Source organism: Poeciliopsis prolifica, unplaced genomic scaffold (assembly GCF_027474105.1).
Source record: "Poeciliopsis prolifica strain line A6 unplaced genomic scaffold, Auburn_PproV2 SCAFFOLD003, whole genome shotgun sequence".
Lineage (NCBI taxonomy): Eukaryota > Metazoa > Chordata > Actinopteri > Cyprinodontiformes > Poeciliidae > Poeciliopsis > Poeciliopsis prolifica.
The window spans coordinates 4,166,349-4,186,986 of record NW_026562378.1 but is presented as its reverse complement, the minus strand read 5'-3'; the positions used below and the strand labels follow the sequence as shown (position 1 = coordinate 4,186,986).

Here is a 20,638-nt window from a genome sequence, read left to right as displayed (position 1 = left end):
GATTTTACCAGTTTTTTTTCTGCTTTGAATTTGCACAATGAAATTACTTTAAAAGTGCCAGCAATAGTATTTTTTTTCTCTTGTCTTTATGTTGGAAACAGAATTTATATCAATGTTCAATAGGAGAATAGGTTTCCGTCTTGTTTTTTTCTTCTTTTTGTTATTTTAAAACCAAAATTAGAAATAAAATATTGGTTCTTCTAAAATTACCTAAAATTTTCCACATTTTACACTTATGTTTATCAGAAAATGTTCTCAAAAGATACCCTTACAAAGAAATCCCATGTGAAAGCATGTGATTTTGTAACAGTTGCTCTCTGGCTTGTACATTTCGCAGACTTCTGACCTTACAATCATAGCAATCTCGCCATCAATACAACAAAGATGGGCTCGACTTTTACACCTCAGCACAGTCGGAGGCTTTCACTACACTGATGCAGCATTTCAGGCAAAAGGAACCGGGTCAATACTTTTGAGTCGGCTCACGCTTCAGATTAAACGAATGTTAATCGGTCTTCAATATTGAAATTTTAGGAGAAACAAACTCTTAATATATATTAATGTCTAATGAATCTGTGTCGTAAACCAGTTTAAACTTCATGAGTAACAAATACAAGGTTTTCAGAAATATTAAAATGTACTGAGATCCGGCTGTAAAATTACAATATGAATAACAAAGAGGATAAAAATGATGCTTTAAACTTGTACAATAACCAAAATATTTGTCCAGCATGTTGTGATGGTATAGAAAGCCAGTTTGGTTTTAATCATTGACTAATTGCATTGGTACCTCTCCTCTTTAACTTTTATGCTGTGATTATTATTATTTTAATATTGTACCGTTTCCACATGTCCCAATAAACTCTGTTTGTAAGAATGAAGAACAAAATTTGACGAAAATACAAAAATAAAATAAAGCTATTACAATGTAAATGACCGAAGTAAAAGAAAAGAACAAAATGTTCTTTAAAAAGAGGCTTAAATCTGAGTCATCGGAAACGCAAGCTGCCTGAGGATTGAACAGACATTATTTTAAGATCTTCTCTTTCATTCAAAGTGCGTGGATCATTTGCCACCTGTACAACAGAGCGGTGAACCAGATAGAAAGAGTTTGAGAAAGTCTGAAACCGTCTAATAGCTGGAGATCAGCTGGCAGAGAATGGTGTCTTAAATAATGAAGCTGTGAAATCTGCAAAACATGATTAAATCCCAATTTGAACATTAACCACGAAGTGATCTCTTGCAGAGTTATCTTGTTCGTGCTCCTTTACTTTGTCAAGTTATTGACGCAGTGCTCTCAGATCCCTCTGACCTTGTGTTGTTACCAAATTCCTTCCTCTCTAATTGAGAAGAAAACTCGTCCTTCATCATCACTCTGGTTCCCCGCCAGGCTGAGAAAGAGTCCTCTTTGCACGGTTGTGCCTATAGGATCATTTGTTTTCATAATCCAACCCCGGGATAAATCAAGGGAATGTTTGAGACATTTATGATTTACATGGGCCTTTTAATTCGATTATTAAAAATAGCACATCTGAAGGAAATTATGCACAACTCCTAAAAACAAATCCCCCAAAATTGGGCTCTGGTGGTGGGATGCAGAGTTTCTTCTCTGGATGGTGTAATGAGGTCATCAGGTCACAGGGAGTCCTCCCCTCCATCCAGTGTTCTGATGGTGGATTCAAGGCCTTGGATTTTGATGGCTCCTGCTGTAATTTTCTTTCTTTATTTTCCAAACAATTTTCCATAAACAGTTTTAATTCCAATTCCTTTTATCAAATTTAGTAGCCCATTTTCACATATAATTTGGCCTGGAATATGGTTTCCACCTTCTCTCCTTGAAAATATGATCAAATTATCAATTTGGAATCAATTCGGAGTCTGTTATTGTTTGTAAGAACATACTTGAATACTAAAATATTGGTAAGTGTTTGAAGAGTTCTCCAAATCCGTCATCTAGAGTTCAGAATGGAATATAAAATGTTTCCGATTTGACATCTTATCTCTTATGTATTTATCTCTATAATATCCACCCTGCGTTTTCTTCTCTTAAAAGAAAACAGAAAAACCAAACATAACACAGAAATTTGGTGTTAAAGACCAATTTGTCAACATCAAACTATCCATCGAAGGAAAACAGAATTATCTATTCTCAATGTAACCCAATAAAAATACTAAAAATACTATTCTATTTTAGGCAGCTCCTCTTTGAATAATGAAGATTCACTCACTTCAACATGTCAAACGTTTGCAGTGATTTCAAAGTGGGGCCAGTCTGAGCCATTTTCTGAAGAGCTAAAAGAAACCAATTTGAATACTGAATGTTTAAACGCGAATGTAATTAGATATAATTAGGTTTTTTTTCCACAACAACAATGTGAGCTTCCTCTAAGGAACATGACCGCTGCTTAAATGTCACAGATTTAATCTAAAATCTATACTATTTACTAAAACATGCATAGAGAGTAGGAGATATTTATAACCTCCCAAAAGTGTGAGGTTTTATATTGTGATCATTTGTAAACTTTTGATGTGTAAGAATCAATAAAAATACTCTTGACTTTTTCCACTATCTGACCTGCCAGAAAGTATTCAGAGTTGATCAAGAGAATATTTGCACATTATTGATCTGACTGATTTTTGCATCACCAGCTAGAATTATGCAGTCTTGGAAGACTGCATAATTCAGTCTTCCAAGACTGAATTATGCAAACTTTGTCAGTTAAATATGGTTTGTTGTTGCAGATTAAGAGTTAAACTTGCAGTACCTAAAAATATTTCTTGCCTTCAAAACACCAGAGCAACAATTTTGGGTTAGAATAAAAAAAAAACAAAAAAAACACATGTAAACCTTTTTTTGAAATGTAATATTTACTTTCAATTCAGACTTGCATTTGTAAAAAATATAGACCTTTGGATTATTTTTATTTCAAAAAAGACATCACCATTTAACATCTTTATTGTCATCTAGTTGATTTTTCAGAAAGTCGACTCGACATGAATGGTGGGTAATGGGGAACCTTTGATCAGTGTAAGAGCGACTGCTGCGTGAAAGTATGTGTGGATCATTTCTAATTGAATGTTCCATCCAGTCATAAATAGCACTGATAAAAACAATAGTAGTTATTTAATTTTGTCTTAAAATAGACAAATTAATGTTGTGATGCAAGGTGTTTCCGTAGTTACATGGATCAATCTTTTTCTTGAATTTGGCGTTTACATTCTGATAAAATTGCAATAACAGAAGCCTCTGCATTGCAGAAATTATTAAATGCATCTTTTTCATATTTTACAATGTATGCTTTCACATGCATAGGTGGCAAAAAAGCCATTTTACTTCACTGTCAGTGTAAAATAATTTTTTTCTGCCAACATACTTATTGCATTCTCTAGAAATAAGATTAAGTACAAAGTCAGTCTTACTCATGCCTCATGCCTCCCTCCTCTCTGCTCCCCTACAGACTGAATTAGGGTTGGTCTCTCTAAATAAAACAGCCGCACTTCTAAAAACGTTATTTGTGGATTCTCCTAAAAATGATTTTGCTATTTCTGTGTGATGAATTATGGTAAAAATCAATAACATTTAATAAACAGCCTCTCTTGGGTTCTCTCTTCTCATTTTGTACACTATGTCCTGGAAACATTATTTACCAAGTGAATAAATTTTAACCCGGAGGTCCCATCGACAGGAACTCTGCAGTATCTCTGCTCATTTAGCAGTCTACCGGAGCTGCACTGTGAAGTCAATAAGCTAATTTTCTAAAAACTAAAAAAAAAAGCGCCATTAAAAGTTGAATAATATACAATAGATCTTACAGACAAACCTTTTATCCAAAAAAAAAAAACATTACTGAAGCACAGCAAAATGTAAAGGATAGACATGCTTTTATAGGTCTCTTGTAAGGTTTAAATGTCAGACCTCCTTAATACTAAGTGACCTTGTGAGTAACTCAGTGGCCACTAAGTAAAAGACATAAGGAGCAACAATGGGGAGAACAGATGTGTGCATTAGCCAGTTGAGGTAGTTGGGAACAAAGAGAGAGGACACGCTGGCACACAAGGAGCATAAAGAGCGTAAATATAGCAGCAGCTGTCCTGTTTGCTTCCAGTGGAGGGCTTTATTGCAGATTAAAAAAATGTATTTGGAGTGCTGCCATGTAAAAGCTGACCCACTAAAGCACCCATTTTCTATTGCACATTAATCAGAGTATGGGTGTTATTAGTCATCAGAAATGACAGTGGCGTGCAGCACAGGATATGGACAGAAAAAAAGCCTGTTTATTAAACTTTATTGATTTTTTTTTCTTCCCCATTTAAAGTACTCAGAAAAGGCATGATGGGAAAAAAATCTGCTTATTCCCTCGAATCTGGAGAGTTTCCAAGAATCCATAAATCTTGTTTTTTGTGGACTTTGTGTGTCATTAAAGATAGAAACCTTTTGTCCATATACTGCAGATGGAGTCAAAGCTGCTCTGCTGTTAAAACTGCATATTGGCATTCTCCTGGTAAAAATGTTTCTGATAAGTAAGACATTTTCTCTCCAGTGGATGTCCACTTTTGCTTTCTATTTCCTCTTTAAAAGAAAAAAAAATTGACTCTTTAATTTGCCTTTTTCTTCAAAGCTTCAAAGGAAAGTCACGGCTGGTCAGTCCTTATCTTTATAAATACTGGAACATTTAGAGATTTGTATGTAATGTCCAAATTAAGCCTCACACAGATGTTGAAAGTCGCATTTAGTTTAACCAAATGATTAATTCATTTTGTAACTACATTTATTTATGCTTATATCTATTTACCTGTTATTTGGTTGAGTTGTCAAGTTTTTAAACGGTTCAGTATTTAAACGGCACATGAACCAAAAATGTCTAAAACTATATGAAGTTAAATTTGTTTCATAATTATTAAATAAAAAAGAGAAAGAAAATGTATGCCAAATATAAAAAGTTTTGTTTAAAAAAACAATAATAATAATAATAATAAAAATTAAAAAAATAAAAAACTCATTTTTTGTCTCATGAAGTGAAAAAGTTATTTGCAGAACATAAACTTTTATTTGCACATGTCAGATTTTTTGGGGGGTTTGGCAACCTAAGGTTTTGATTGAACATTTGATTGGTGGAAGCATGAACATCCTGGGCGGGGCCTAAAGACGAGCGACGTAAGACGTGCTCCTATTGGTTAGCGCTGACTAAAGCGGTTGACTCTGACTCTGCTTTTTTTGATGGAATAATTGTGAAACAAATTTAATTCCATAAAACTAGGAGAGAGCTGAATTCATGGCTCCTTCAAGTTGTTGAAGCAGCTTTGCAGCCCCAGAATATCACGCTGCCACCATGTGCTGCTGGAGTAATTATGGCTCCTCCTGGGAAGGTTCAGTTCTGTGATGTCTTCACTGCGAGTCACTAGGACCCGAAAGCCTCTGAAACCCCTTTGAGACAAAATTCAACCCAAAATCAGCATAACGGCTAATTCATGTTTTAATAGTGGAAATAATATATATCTTGGCCAAACACCAGATTGGACTGTCGTGCTTTTTTTCCATTGATAAATAAAAACATAACTCATTACTTGAGTTATCTTCATCCAAGATGAAAATTAGTTTGATTTGAAATGGGACAAATCTGTAAAGGGGGTGACTTTACCTTCACAGCAGTGAAACTCTTCGGCTGTGGACCCTCTGGTTCTGTGGTCAGAAGGTGATTTAATCCCCTGCCTCAACAGCCTCCTGTATGGGTAGGTGTGTTTGTGTGAGAATAAGATACGGTATTATAAATTGTGTATGTCAAGGATGCTCAAGTAGCGTCCTGCAACTTTCAAATGCATCCTTACTCCCTACAGACCAGGATCAGCTCTGAACAGACCTGCCTACGAGCCATTCATTTGATTCAGGTGTGTTGAAGCAGGGAAGCATCTGAAAGTTGCAGGATGGTAGCTCTTGAGGACTGGACTTGAGCACCTCTGGTGTATAGGGATATAAAAAAAAGTCCTTTAAAGTTATCTTACAATTCAAGGTTACAGGCATTGCATATGCAGACGTGTAATACCTAGAATTACCAAATTTTTGTGATACCCACACCTTCCAGGTGCTTAACACTAATTCCAAAGTCTTCTATTAGTGTAGAAGTGATTACGACTATGTGATTGACTTATTGGACTACAACATGCATGACATTTAACGCCTCCCTCACTCATTTTCAGACGCGTTAATATTTCAGTTCGTCTCGAGACTCTCACTCGCCAATCTCACTGTCGGTTTGCTGCGAACACAAAGTTGTCTCTTCTCCGTTGATATGCCTTTGTTTCTCCCAGCGTCCCTCCCACCTATCCATCTGTGCACTTCCTTGGCTGACTTTGTGTCTCTCCTCTGAATGCGTTCCAGCCATATTGCAGCCTGAAGTCTCTCTCTCCTTCTAATGAGCCAATTGTTCTCCTGTTTTGTTCCCCCCGGGGAGCGCAGTGCAGCTAACAACATTCTGCTCACAACCATTTTAAAACATATTCACTGCACTGGGGAGGGATTGGGGCCAACAAAACAATAATGCCTCGGAGCACGTACAGAAAAAATGACAAATGTGTTAATGGCAGTCACACCAGCAAAGTGACAGCGCATTGTTTTTCTGTCAATTAGACCTTGGTTATTCAAAAGAAATTTGCAACTCCCTGCAGAGTAAACGGCGTGGCATCTCCCGGCCCTGCTGTGGGCTGCGTAAATGATGTATTCATTCCCTTTCTCTGTGTGTGTCCTAGTTTGACACATCAGTCTGGAGACAAGTGACAATATTTTATCCACATATTGCTGCTCCTGCAAATATAGAGAAAAGTGTACATCCATTTTTAAAATGTGGATCCACAGCAGTGTTATAAAGAGTAATGAAACAGATGGCATTCAAGGCCTGATTAACTGTTATGGCATTGACTTTTTTCCGTAAATGTTACATCCCATGTGGACTACTCTGTTAAAGAATGACCAGCCTCTGTCTGTCACTTTCTTTTTCCTGTCTTTTTCCTGCCTTTCCTCCTATTCCTCTGCTTGATAGGAGCTCAAACCTGTTCATTAGTTGAGCATAGACTGAATACAAACTGTGCCCGGTGATATTACTCCTCCTATTGGTTCTTTTCTCATTTTGTCACACTACAGGCCATACAAACCTCAACAGATTGTACTGTAAATATAATATTATAAGTAAATACACCTGCGTGTAATTTAATTTCAGCATCATGAAGATCAAATAGCACAGAAGACAGGACAGGGAAGAAGTCGAGAAGTGTTGCAGTAAGCTTAGGTTATTATGGCTCAATGGCAAATAAAGCAGCTAGGAGGCCTGTGGTGTTTCTGGATGATCTGCTGGAATCTACAACGCAGGTGTGTGAATATCTGAGTCGTACTTTCGACATACATTTTCCTAAATAAATGGCAAGAAGAAAGTATTGTGGAAAGAGTGTCATTTTGTAGACCTGTTTAAAGTTTACAGCACTGTAAAAACAAAATCTTACCAAGTGTTTTTACTTTATCGTGCAAATATCCAAGTTCACATGAAGTAAGACAAAATTATCTCATAAGTAACTTTCTCCCATCGTTCTCTTCAGTGAGAGATGGGAGCTTGTTCTGAAGTCAATTATCCCTAATATTGATTAAAAAAGTGCTTGTGTCACTGGCATGTTAAGTGAAATAATTTATCAGTGGAACTAGTTCAAAATGAATATTTAGGAATTATTTACAAGCTCCTATATCTTGAATAAGAAGTTACTTGTAAATCAGTTCTGCTTTATTTCAAGTGTACAAGAAATGATGCCAAAAATAACTTTGTTAAATGTCATAATGAGAATAATCAACCAAATCCATATCAGATTGAGCACTTACTTTTAATCAAAGGCAACTCTAATTAGGTGAGTTTTTAGCCTTGATATTAAGGGACTCAGTGTTTTTGACTGTTACATGTGCATTACAGCACATGTAACAGCACACATTACTTGGGAATATTTTCATTCTACTTTGGAATAAGCTGTCGGGTTTATCACAAAATAGCAGAAATTCACAGAAGTTACGAGCTGTTGCTTTAAGAAATATAAAAACGTTCAAGAAGTGTTTTTATTTTTGGAGGTGACTGTCGAAGTAATAGAAATTTTGACAGGTTTGCAAAGAGTTGGATAAAACTCAGCTTGCTCTCTAATTATGTCAACATTGGTTTAATGGTGGCGTAATATTCTCACCATTGACTCCTTAATCTGCATTAAATATGTCAGGATAAAGGTCTACCTTCGCCTGTCACCTCACTTCAATTTGTCTTAAAATCTCATGCAGAAAAGACAGATATGAGGAATTAGCTCTTTTCCTCGAGTGAATTGCTTTGCTCTATCTTAATGAGGTTCGCCATGTCGGAGTGAGCGCTTCACAGCGAGCATGCTAAATAGACTCGTGCTGGAAAAGAGTATTAGTTCCTAACTGCATAAATAAATTTTCTCTCCTGCTCTAATTCTGCCACTGCTGCCACGCAATTAGCCCCATACACAATTTTATCTTGTCACTTCCAAATGGGAATATTTTCTATTCCAAGCAGAAGAGAAATCATCTTCTTTTTGTGCCTTTTTTTTTCTCTTAGAAAAACTAATTCCCGAATCTAATTAAGAGTAGAAGAAAACATGTCACCCATTTGGCTGGAAACATCAACTGTAGTTATGTAAATAGCCCTGCAGATTGTTGCATGTGCTTGGACAGAGTTTCCTGGTGGAAGATGTGGGACCAGATAGAAAGATTATTCATCCATGTCTGAGGGGAGACGAACAGGGAGAAATAAGCCTGGTAATTTATTGTGCTGGTATTTGTCCTGTTTCACTTCAGACAGCTCATTAAGGGATGGGGTGTCACCCAATTGGACAGAAAGACAGACAGGAGCCTCTCTCTAATAGGCCCTCCTCTGCGCCGGCTGCATCAGCTCTTTTCTGGCTTTTGCGTTGCTAGCTTAATCTGTCTTTTTTCTCTTATTTGAGTTGCCAAATAGAATTTAGTGCAATTCATCATTTTACTCCTTGCAGGGCAGAGGGAGGAGCTGCCTCATATCCTCCCTCCTGACTGCAGTCTGCTTTGCTGGCTGTTTTGGGGAACCCATGGAGACATGGCCACAGGGTAAGGAAGACATGTCCTTACCGTTTTTGTAGGATGCACTGGACAGACACAGATAACTTCATTAATATGCTGTGCAGACATCATTCTGTTATAGCACACTGGAGACTCTGTTGGCAGTAAGTGCCAACATGTGCTGAGAATAATCCAGCTTCGTCTTAGCAGCTGTAAGAGTGTACTCGCATGCACTGTGTTGCAAATGTATTTATACTTGTCAAATTTTTGTTTCGCATTTCACCGCTTTACGACTACAATCTTCAATGCGTTTTTGCTGGATACACTGACACAAAATTGTGTATCATTTAGAAGTGGAAGGAAAATGACAGATGTTTTTTCATTACTATTGTTTTTCTACAAACAAGTCTTTTTTGGCTCGGTAGGTAGGAAGATGACTTTAACACATCGAAAGAGTGAATTTTTTGCTCATATTGTTTTGGTTTAATAGTTCCAGCTCAGATTGGATGGACATCAACTTCCAAGTCTTGTAATAGATTGTTAAATGGATTTAGGCCTGAACTTTGACTGGCCTGAACTTTTGACGATTCGATCATCAGGTGTGACATATAAATTCACTCATAACAAAACATTTTCCCCATGTTATAAGTGAAATATTCTACCAGTGAAACTAGCACTGTTTCATCAACATTAAGAAATTATTGACTTAAAACAAGCTCCAACATCTTACTGAAAAGTTACTTGTAAGTTAGTTTTGTTTTCTTTCAGATGCACTAAGATATTTGTGCTAGATTCACCAATGAGACGTACAAATCTTGGGATACTGTTTTATTCCCTGGCCTTGCTTTACAACTCTATCCCTGACCCCACCCAGTTGCCTCGTTGTTGACCTTTCCTTCTGATGTCGGTCTGCACAGCAGGCTCTTCTGCTGCTCTGCTCACATCCCTGCATGCCAGCCAGTGTTTGTTTGCAGACACAAAGGCACACAGAAAAGAAGCTAGGTCCACTCAGTAGCAAACAAGTAATTAATTATTGAAGACTCCAAACACGACCCGTTGCTGATCTACATGGCTGTTTAGGGCCGGTTGATCCATAATTCACGCCACTCTTTCACTCCAGTGAGTAGCGAGATCGAAAGGCCACACTTCAGAGCTCTCGAGACTCAGCTGTCCTTCGTTGTACCTCGAGTGTGGGTTGCCTCAAAATTACACTACATGTGCCAGTCTGTGTCAAAGTCAAGAGCAATCAGGTTTGCACAAGTCTTTCGTTTTAATTAAGTTTAAATTCACCTTTTTTTGAGTAATTAACCTTCTCTGTGTAGTTGTTCTCACAGCGTTTTAAAGTGATTACCAATGCATTTGTGCTGAAAGCACTGGGGTGCCTTTTTAGACAAACCCACAAGCTTCTTGTTTAATATGTGAAGCAGATACTTTCCAAGTGCTGTACATCAAGAATGCAAATAGCGTGGTGTCAAAGGGGGTTTGGCTAATTAGCTGGGGATGTGATGCTGGCTCTTGCCCATAGCGGCTTGTGTTCCTTGGGACTGCAGTCCTCAACAGGGGGGCTGCTCTTTGATCTGCGGATCCCACGGTCTGCCAACACTTCCACAACCTCTGTAGCGCTGAAAAACAGACGGACGGGAACAAAGTGTGTGCATCTCTGTGGGTGTGTGTTTGTCTCTATGACGGATCCAATTAGTTTACAGTTTTCCTTTGCCAAACTATCGTTTTCTGTCAGCTTCTAACTGTCAGGTTGAATTAACTTTTCATGTTTGACTATTGATCATTTATGTTGTTTGTCTTCAGAAAGAGGAAACGACAGAAGATTTTATTCTTTTCAGCTCATTTTCAGTTCTTGTGCAAATTCTACATATGTCACAGCATGAGATTTTTCTTAGTTGCAGCAAAAAAACAACAAACTGCTATTTTCTAAACGGGTTATTAATCCCAACGCTATCCTCTCCCTTCAGACAACATGATATATAATATACACAGTCTTGTTAAAACGGAAAAATAGTTTACAGCACTGCAATTTTAGATCATCTTATTTGGATATATTGTTTTAATCAGATTCAATCCTTTCGGTTGGATGAAAATAATTTTTAACCTAAATCTGCCTGTGATTACAATAATAATGCTCTCATCTGTATATGTTAATGATTTAGGATTATTTATCTCACCCTTAGTCTGTTAATCTGTGTGAATTCAGTGTGTATTCATAAGTACATGCAGACTTTAACTGAGAGATTTCCTAAAAGTTTGCATTTCTCAATGCAACACATTCATTAATTGACAGACATAGAAAGTTCAAAACACCCCAAACCCAAGCAACACATTATTCCTGCTTGGTGTCTGTTTTACGACTCACTCCCTGTTACAGTTTACGAGCTGCTGGGATGAAGACGAGTTTAACAGTAGTTTCCTTTTAAACACCCTCTTACAGCTTTTGTTCTTCATTTTTAAAACCTCCATGACAGCGAAGATGGATCGCTAAGAAAAAAGTATTTTGTCTCAAGTAACTTAGATCATCAAACAACTCTTAAAGTCAGATAAAGAACACAAAGTACAGTTTTGAAATGGTAATCATATTTATCAAGTAGAAAGCAATTCAAAGCAATTCGGCTCTATTTTGAAAAAACAATTGCCCTTTCTGTTAAATCATGAGTTAATGTTGATTGATGGCATTTTCTTTTGTTCAGTTTCACTAGCCACATGCAGGACTTATTACTACCAGACCTGAATGATAAAAAATGTGCTCAAAAGTAACCTGGTTGACAACCTGAAAGATCTGGAAAACTTGATGTGTCGACCTAAAATAAGTTAGAAACGATCAAGAAACATCTCTTGCCAGAGCATTCGTTTTTTTCTGTAATCTATACATCTTTACTACGCCTCATGATCATCTGAAAGGTCCCAACATGGATGGAAAATGAAGTCCACAAACAGTATTTCATCCATCTACCTTTGAGGTACTCATAAACCATAAACACCATGAATTGAGAGTTAAATGGGAGTACAAACCCAGGCAGCAGCTATAAGGTGCACAGTGTTGTCAGCAGACCTTTCCCCAATTTCTGATCTGAGGAACAAGCAAGTTATGACATTGGTCCTCGATGAGGACAGTTCATCACTGCATGTCTTATCCAAATGAAGGGCTGCCATGCTGTGTGCTTCCTGATCCCCGGCTGCATAATCCGAAAACAAAAAGAAAAACAGTTGTTGCCTCCCAACTACTTCATATTTGGCCAGTTTGACTGGGAAAGTTTCACTCCTTCACTAACAAAACCACAGCAGCATGGTTGGTTATATTGTTGCCTGGCACCCTGGTCAGGCTGCAGAGCAACACTGGCAACCACCAGGTGTCGCTACAAGGATAGAGTGGCTTTAGACAATTAACGAATGATTGATTTATGCTTTGAAGTGTGACAAAAAATCAAGATCAGTGGAAATCTGCAAGGGAGAAAATTACATTTTCAAAGCACTGTAACTTGAATCTTCTGACAGCAACAACTTTTTCTCTGAAGAGTGTTATAGTGTGGCTAATGGTGTAATGCCTCATCTCAGTCCACCTGGAAATCATCTGATTCTGTTCCAGTCTCTCTGCCCATGTCGAATGAATCTTATGATGTACTTTACTGGCATTAAACTATATTACCTTGGCAGCGTAGTATTTTAGAAATCGAGAGCAAATGAAATCAGGGTAGTCTTTTGTATTTGTGTGTAAATAACAAGAAATAGTGAAGGATGTGACTCAACAGGAGCAAAAATATTTAAGTCTCAAGACATAAACTATGATGCATGAAATAAAGTTAATAATGTAAATATTTGACTTGGTAAATTCTTTGCATTGTACGTCCTGTGACATTCAGTGAGCACAGCCTTGACACGTTTGCAGCTGAAACAACTAATTTGCCTTTCTCGTGTTTTTTGTTGTTTTTGATTGAATTATGGCATTACCTGCAGATGTGGAACAATGCATCAAAAACACGTGCTTCCTTTGCTATTTGTGTTCTCAGTGGCACTCTTGGAAATGATGACAGAAGAGCTGATTTGAATTCATTACATCACGGCGATGTTTGATGTGTGTTATTAGAATCCATAATGTGGTCTTGGAGCAACGGGCACAGCAGGACATGCGCTACATTTGAACCTTGTGACGATAGTGACTTTAGTAGGTCAGGACATTTTCTACGAATGCAAACTGACGTTTAGCGCATGTCTGAGCTTTAGCATGCTCTGTAAGAGGCACAGATATGCATCTGCCTGCCTCAAGCAATGCACTCTGAGGATAAATGGGAACCTGCTGCAGCCTGTGCACTGTTTTCACCAGAAAGGCTCCACAACACAAGGACTTCTCTCCTCCTCGGTCCTACCGATCCCTTGTCCTTGAGTCTTTACATTTTTAGCTTCTGGGACTTTTCCTCACCAGCTCTGTTTCTCGTCATAATGTAGTCATGGTGACATAGACATTCAACAAGGGATTTATGCTGAACAGAGGACAGCCCGCTGGGGATGTGTCTGTACGCCTGTTCGGCGGCGATGAGGAGAAGTCAGCCTTGAACCGAAGAGGCCAGGCTGCAAAAATAATAGGAGTAAAACTCTGAGAGACGGCGAGTCGGTGAAAGGAAGGCATTGAGGTGGTCTGCCTCATTTGCAATGAGCCCTTTTCCTCTTTATGCTGCCAACTGACGGGGGATATTTTTATTAGCCTGGCCCACAAAGGGCAAGAAGAGGAACAAATTCATTTGTTACAACATACTTGAAGCCAAGGACGAGATCTCAGCCTGATAGAACATGGCTGTCTTTCTGTCCTATCTGAGGAGAAACCCTTCAGTTTTATTTATGCATCTGCCCTGACATTATCATGCAAAGGCTTGTTCACAAGGCCTCTCCCACTTTGTATTCAATGAAGCAGAAAACAGAAAAGCAAAATGTGTTTCCCAAGGTCTGGCCTCTCTCTCTGAGGCTTTAAACTGTGATTATTATTATTTTTTGTCTAACATAAAGACTTATTTTCTACTGTGCGACTCCCTTTCTATGTTTTACGGCTTTTATTGAGGTCTTTTTTTTGTTATTACTTTTCTGTCCGGGATGATATCTGTTGAGATAAATCCCAGCTGCATAAGAAACGCTCCTCTGTTCATGATTGATTTGATGGAAGACGCATCTGTTTATCTGTGTTGAGCCCAATTAGAAGTCAGCAGCATGACACAGCTTTAAGTGCATTTGAGAGGGACCGAGAGAGAGTGAGCATGAATAAACCATGTGCTTAAGTGGTGTCACTGGGCTGCTGTGTTGGCATGCCGGCATGGCTCTGGAAAAACACGGCAGCGTCTGGGGAATCGTCTGTAATCTAGCATGTAAGAGCTGTAAGATGGCTTCTTTATGTTACTAATACATGCATGTGTTGCACAATTTTACTTCTTGACTTTTTGTATGTTTGTTAAAATCTTAATCCACGATGGCATCTTGTCAAGTCTTTTTGACCTTTGAACTTTTCCACCCTTTTTCCGAGTTACAGCCACAAATAGCAAAGTATTGTTTGATATTTTATTTTACACACAATCACAAAGTAGTACTTAAATCTGCAGGATGTAACTTTCACAGAAATATGTTTTTTTTTCTTCTTCATTTGTTAAAGCCATCACCATGTCGTGACAATATAATATGATAGACGATCTGTGAAAAGGTCGCATTTTTTTCAGTGTTTACTCCTGAGGAAATGCATTGCTTCTTGTCAAAAACAACCAATCAGAGCCAGGAGGCGGGCGTTAACATTGTCAATCAACTCTACTAAATGTGCTAATGGCAGAGAAACAAATTATTGCTCCAAGAAAAGTGTTTATCTGCCATCATCAGTGGCTATGCTAACTAGCCTTGACCAATCATGGCAGGCTGCGTTGTGGTGAACCAGTTGTAGTGCAGCAGAGAGAAAGGTGGAGGGTTTGAGCAGCACGTACACGTCTCATATTCTACAGTCGCCACACAGTGATAGCATGAACAAATAAAAAAAACATTTTTTATTATTTTTTTGTAAAAGTTGCATACTTCAGCCTTAACTGTGAAGTGGTGGGGGAAACTCTTTTGAAATCTACCTTTTACTGTAATTACAGCTGCAAGTCCTTTAGTTTACGCCTCCACCTGATTTGCACTTTAAAGGCGAGCCGTCACTGCTGCCACAGAATAAATATTTCAGCTGATATTTTCTCCTGTTGTATTTCAAATTGGTGTATCATGCTTTGAAATAAACAGACGGTAATTGAGAGGACTGCTAAAGCCTTTATTCATTTATCAGTGTAATTACACGGGTGTTTTTTGTCTGTGTGTGTTTATGTGTGCATTTTTGTGACCAAGCTCGTCCAACTCGGTGTCAGCCTGCGCCTCGTCACAGCAGCATTCACCTTCCTTATACAAGGCCCGTGTTAATGTACCACACATTTTGTTTGGGTTAAATACGATGGATGTTAGGAGCACTAAGATAATTTTCTGAAAGAAATGTTATTTTATTTTTTTCTGTCTTTTACCTGTCCTTGCTGGTGTGCAAATGATCTAATATTCTAACTGTTGTTTCCAGCCGGCCCACATTGTTAGCAGAAATAGAGGGCCCCAAAACCAAATTTTGCTTCGGGTCCCATGGAGGCTTGGGCCGGCCCTGGACAGACTGGCGAGATACAAACTTTCAGGAATCAATTTTTAAGTCTTTTAATTGGATACTGGGCATTGATTAGGCCATTTTAAACACAGAAATATGCTTTCATCCAAACCTTTCCATTGTTCTGGCTTTGCGATTCTGCTGAAAGCCGAAGCTCTGTGTCAGCAGCAAGCCTTTTTAAAGCCTATCTGAGCCCCTTCATTTTCATCTCCATGTCATCGCTGAAGCTACGTATCCCCACAGCATGCTGCCTCCTCAATGATTCACTGTGGGGATGTTGTAATTAGACTGTTTCGCACATAAACCAAAAATTTCTATTTGGCTCTGGCCCTGACGTAGAGCATCCTCTTCCACCTGGCTGCTGTCTGCTCCCATCTTGAATAAACCATTTGTTTTGCCTCTTTCAGAAACAATCCTGGTCAGAGAAATGCTGTTTTGATTTTGATTTTCTTCCCTGCTCAGCATGGTTTCATCTCACCGCAGCGACACAAATAACCTGTTTAGCCCCGCTGACACGCAGATGATCCATAGCCGACTCTGTAATTGAAAACATCGAGAGGAGTGGGACAATTATTCTTTTTTTTCCCCCCCTCTCTCTGTTCTTCATATTTCCATGAAGAAATGCCTCAAAATGCTGATTATAGATAAGAGTGTTATTGATTAGACGAGGTGGGAGGAGAGGCAGAGAGGTGCAGAAGTTTCCCATCACTAATCTTTCTGGCTGTGACTGCATCTAAATAACCTGCAGAGAGGGATAAACAGGCGCATCCATCATGGGACGGCTGGAGCAGACAGAGATGGATGCCTCCGCCCTCTGCTACCCTCCGTCGCACCTCTTCCTTCTGGTCAGAAATAGGAGGTGACGCCCGCACTCAGGATGAATATCTAGCCGAAGCCGGGCTAGAAAATGCCTTTTTTATTTTTCCTAGGCCGACTGTCAACAAGAAGGGACTTTTAAAAAATGTCCAATGTTTCCATTGTATTGTTTATTTAAGTTTATTCACTTTTTTAGCACTAGTTTGTCAGAGAAATGTTCTTTGATTGCGTGTGTTTTTGCGTACTGTGCCGTTTTTACTTTTCGTGGGTTTCTGTGTTAATTGATTTGGGTGCGCGTTTCTTCTCTGTCTGCGTGCTCAAAACGCTGCGAGCCAAATCCCCTTCAGTGTCTGAACCCAGTGAGCAGGCGTGCCCATGCCAGCTCTCTTCAGAGGTGCCAGCCTGACAGATATAGTGTGTGTTTTTGTGTGAGAGAGAGTGTGTGCGTTTGCCACGACGCGTTTTCCCTCCACAACCCTGCAGCGTTAAGATTGATCCTTCGTTCCCTCCCATTCCTTTCTCTCTTGCTCCTCTGTGTGCCTCTGCCTTAATGAGACTGTGAATAGGTGAAGCTCACAGGCTCCAACAGATGGCCAGAGCTGCCCTGGTTCGGTGTCTGCGCGCGCACGCACACACGCATGCAACTCTGCAGCATGTTTGCTCATGAATGAGAGCCCAAAAAGCCTGAAGAGGCAGAGGGAAAATGCGACACGAAGAATAAACAGGAAACAACCCAGGAGAAGAAAGAGTCAAACTAATGGAAACCATTGACAAATAACACACAGGAGAGGGAGAGAGGAAAAGAAGAGGGGGTGCTTAAGAAGGGCGAGAATATGCTAAAAGAAGAGGAGGACAAAACGGCCCTGAAAAGAGAGTGAGGGCAAAATTGAATTGTAGATTGAGGGAGTCTCTCTCCTCCCTCTCTCCCTCCCTCTTTTATTTATCTCATGTGAAGCCACGCCTCCCTCTTTTCACTTGTCAGTGCATCCATAACAGTGAGCTGTCTCCACCGGGCTGCGTGGGGGGTGAGACTCGCTCCTCACTTTTGCCGGCGCAAGCCGACTGGATCCGAGCAGAGCAGGACGGGAGTGGACGGCGCGTAGGCTGGCCAAACAGGTGCGTGAATAAATATCTGACGGCTCATGTCTGTTTACAACCGCTGACATACAGCAGCATGTGTACGTATCTCTCCCCGCATGCCGGATCTCGGTCCTCTGCAGGACTTGCTTCCTTCCTTCCAAGCGGAGCGCATCCAGACGGCACAGTGCTGGAGCTTTGCCCTAGTTTTACACTTGAACGCTCTGATCCGTTATGTTCGCCTTTGAGATTTATGCATGCCGCTAACGGCGCCGCTCATCGGTCTAAAAGAGATCAGACCTCTCGCTTATAACGGAGGCTCCGCGGGATCTGGCTCCGAGTCAGGGCAGCGAGCGGCTTGGCGTTTTGCTTTGTGAACGAAGTTTGGAGTTTCAAACACTCGCACTATTAACATGTGATCTCTGTCTCTTGTTTGGTTTTTAAGCAACTCCTCGCAAGGGATGTCGTTTTTGAGTGGATTGTTGGTTTTGAAAATCGACCATAAGATTGCACTTTTTATGTTTAGTGGTTCTTTTGTCTGTTTTGGTATTTTGTTTTGTTCTTCTGGAGCAAAAAACAACAAAAGTGAAAATGCTACTACTTTTAAAGTTTGGTGCAGGTCTGTGTGAAATTATTTAACTTGTGGCAACCTTTTTTTTTTCTGGAAGCCAATTAGGGGTTCATTTGAGACTCTCCATTTCAACAGCTGCCAGGTGATCTACCGACAAATGGTCTCAGTGAATGTACTCACTATCAGTGTTTTGTCAATAGCTTTATGGGTCAAAAGGCTGTGTCATCACCAAGCAGTGGCGGTTAAGAGCAGCTGAGGGGAGGAGGGTGTGATCGCTGACCTGATGGCTGAAATATTTATGACAGGAGCTTCTGAATGCTCTCTTTGGTGCTCCTGCTGGGTGGATGAACGAATGCAGAGATGGACAGAGGGATGGATGAATGGGTGGAAAGAAAAGGAGATCTCTTCCTTAAGCATTCATTATTTATTCCTACACACTCATGGAAGCTGTAACCCCACATCAACTGGCCTCTTTTCTCACCGAAATGTCAGTGGACCAAAGGAGGATGCTCTGGCTTACTCTACCTGTAAGGCATGTCGGAACTGCATGCTGCACTCTGCGCCCAGATGGACACATTTATGCTCGCACACAGACACACACTCCCAGGCATAATTGCTTGGTTACCCTCGCCAATGTTGTGGGAAAAGAAATAAAACCACAACCACCGACTTGCACTAAATTAGTTGCACATACGCATCTAATACGCTCGCGCTGCTTAAAATGACGCTCACGCACAACACTTGAACCACCATCGGCCATTTTATTGTTCCCTCACCGTTTTTTTAAAGACTCGAACCCCTCACACATGCCAACACGCAGACAAAAAAGAGGAGGTAACGACCTTGAGACCTGTTGATGTATTCTTTTTTTTCTTTTCCCGTGTTGAGAATATCCAAGAGGCCCGCGGGACTGCTGGAGAAAATGCTCGACATGCTGATTGTAAAATTGGCTCAAAATGTGTGCGAGGAGCTGCTTGACGCAGTCAAAGGGAAAACACACATGAATATGGATTGTATGCTAATACTGCACGCCTTAGCTGCTGTCGAAGGCAGAGGAAGGACTGTGTTCCTCCGATCTCCACCCCTCGAAACACTACTGACAGACCTGTTGTCAGCCGGGCCTCCTCCCCTGGCCGGAGGGTGGTGTGGTGGCAGGTATCAGCAGTCAAGGTGACACTGCAGGATATCTGGGCAGCTCTAATGTCTGCCCTTTTTACCACCACAGTTGCCTTTTGTGGTCAGATAATGGTTTAGATGAGGTCACATTAAGAGGCCTAAATCTAGCATCCCTGTTAGACTCTGATGGAGTTATCCAGACGTGTTTCATCTACGTTGCTTATTTTCTATCCTACGACATCTAAATTATGACATGAGAACGTACGCCATTCTCAAGACAGTTTCACAGGGATGTGCTCAGCGCGATTTTCTGCTATTCATGCTGAACTGAATTAAAATTTGATTCTTAAGTAAAGGTAATATCATCAAGAGCAACTATTTGCTTTTAAACTTAGTAACTTACAAGTGTAGGATCATAGCGTTATCATTTTTCTATTAGAGATATGTAATTCAACATGTAAGGCTACCATCTTCAATATACTCCCATCTCAGTCCCGTTGGCATGTTTTCATGCTAAGATAGGCTGCTAAAATGCCAATTACAGAAGACAACTCACTTGTTTATAAAAGCCCTGATGAGATCTGTGCTATTAATCTTGTTTTACTGCTTACTGTGTAATTACTGCTTACTGTGTAATGACGATGAATCTAATCTAAGCAGCTAATGTCAACAAATAAACTCTGTTTTGATATGACCTGTTGGTGAGTTTGTCCGCAGTCCCAACAAAGACTTCCTCCATTGTTTGTAGATCTTGTGACTTAGGCTGTGTTCACACTGCAGTTTGAAGTGACCCAATTCTGATGTTTTTTTTTGTTGTTTTTTTTACTTAATGCGACTTGTATCTGATTTGTTCATGACAGTCTGGACAACAGAGGTCGGATTCTTTTTGAATCTGAAGCAGGCTGCCTGGATATCTGATACGTATCGGATTCAGATTTGACCTAACATGTCGCATTAATCCAACATGAACGTCACTGATACTCGACAAATTCCACTATTCTGTGTCCTGATACATGCAAGCGGGAAGAAAAACAACAACCATTTCAGACTGTAATGAGGATTAAGTTGTTCATATGCTGCTCCAGTCAGACAACAACTTCACAATTATAAGATGCTCTACTGTTAGCATCCATGTTTACTTCCGCAAACGCTCAGCACTTCTTTTTATGGTGGTTAACAAAAACTGAGTTAGCTCTCTATGTGTGACATTACTGTGCCCTCTACTGCGCATGCGGGACGCTTTCAAGTCGATTGCCTGTTCACACTGGAGATCACCTGTATATCCATACAGGTGATTTCCAGTATATTTGGGAAGTGCAAATGGCCACGTGAA

General features: G+C 39.8%; 1 protein-coding gene across 4 annotated transcripts in view; it reads left to right on the top strand.

The window, feature by feature from the left end:
• Positions 1-20,638, top strand: part of sulf2a (sulfatase 2a) — a 67,456-nt gene that overhangs the window by 273 nt on the left and 46,545 nt on the right. For 2 of the 4 annotated variants that reach the window (XM_055027197.1, XM_055027194.1), the window contains exon 1: positions 17,181-17,657. The gene's annotated coding sequence lies outside the window, so the exon portion shown is untranslated. Of the gene's footprint in view, positions 1-9,030; positions 9,122-17,180; positions 17,658-20,638 lie in introns of those variants that run through there. The other 2 variants (XM_055027196.1, XM_055027198.1) reach the window with 2 other exon arrangements.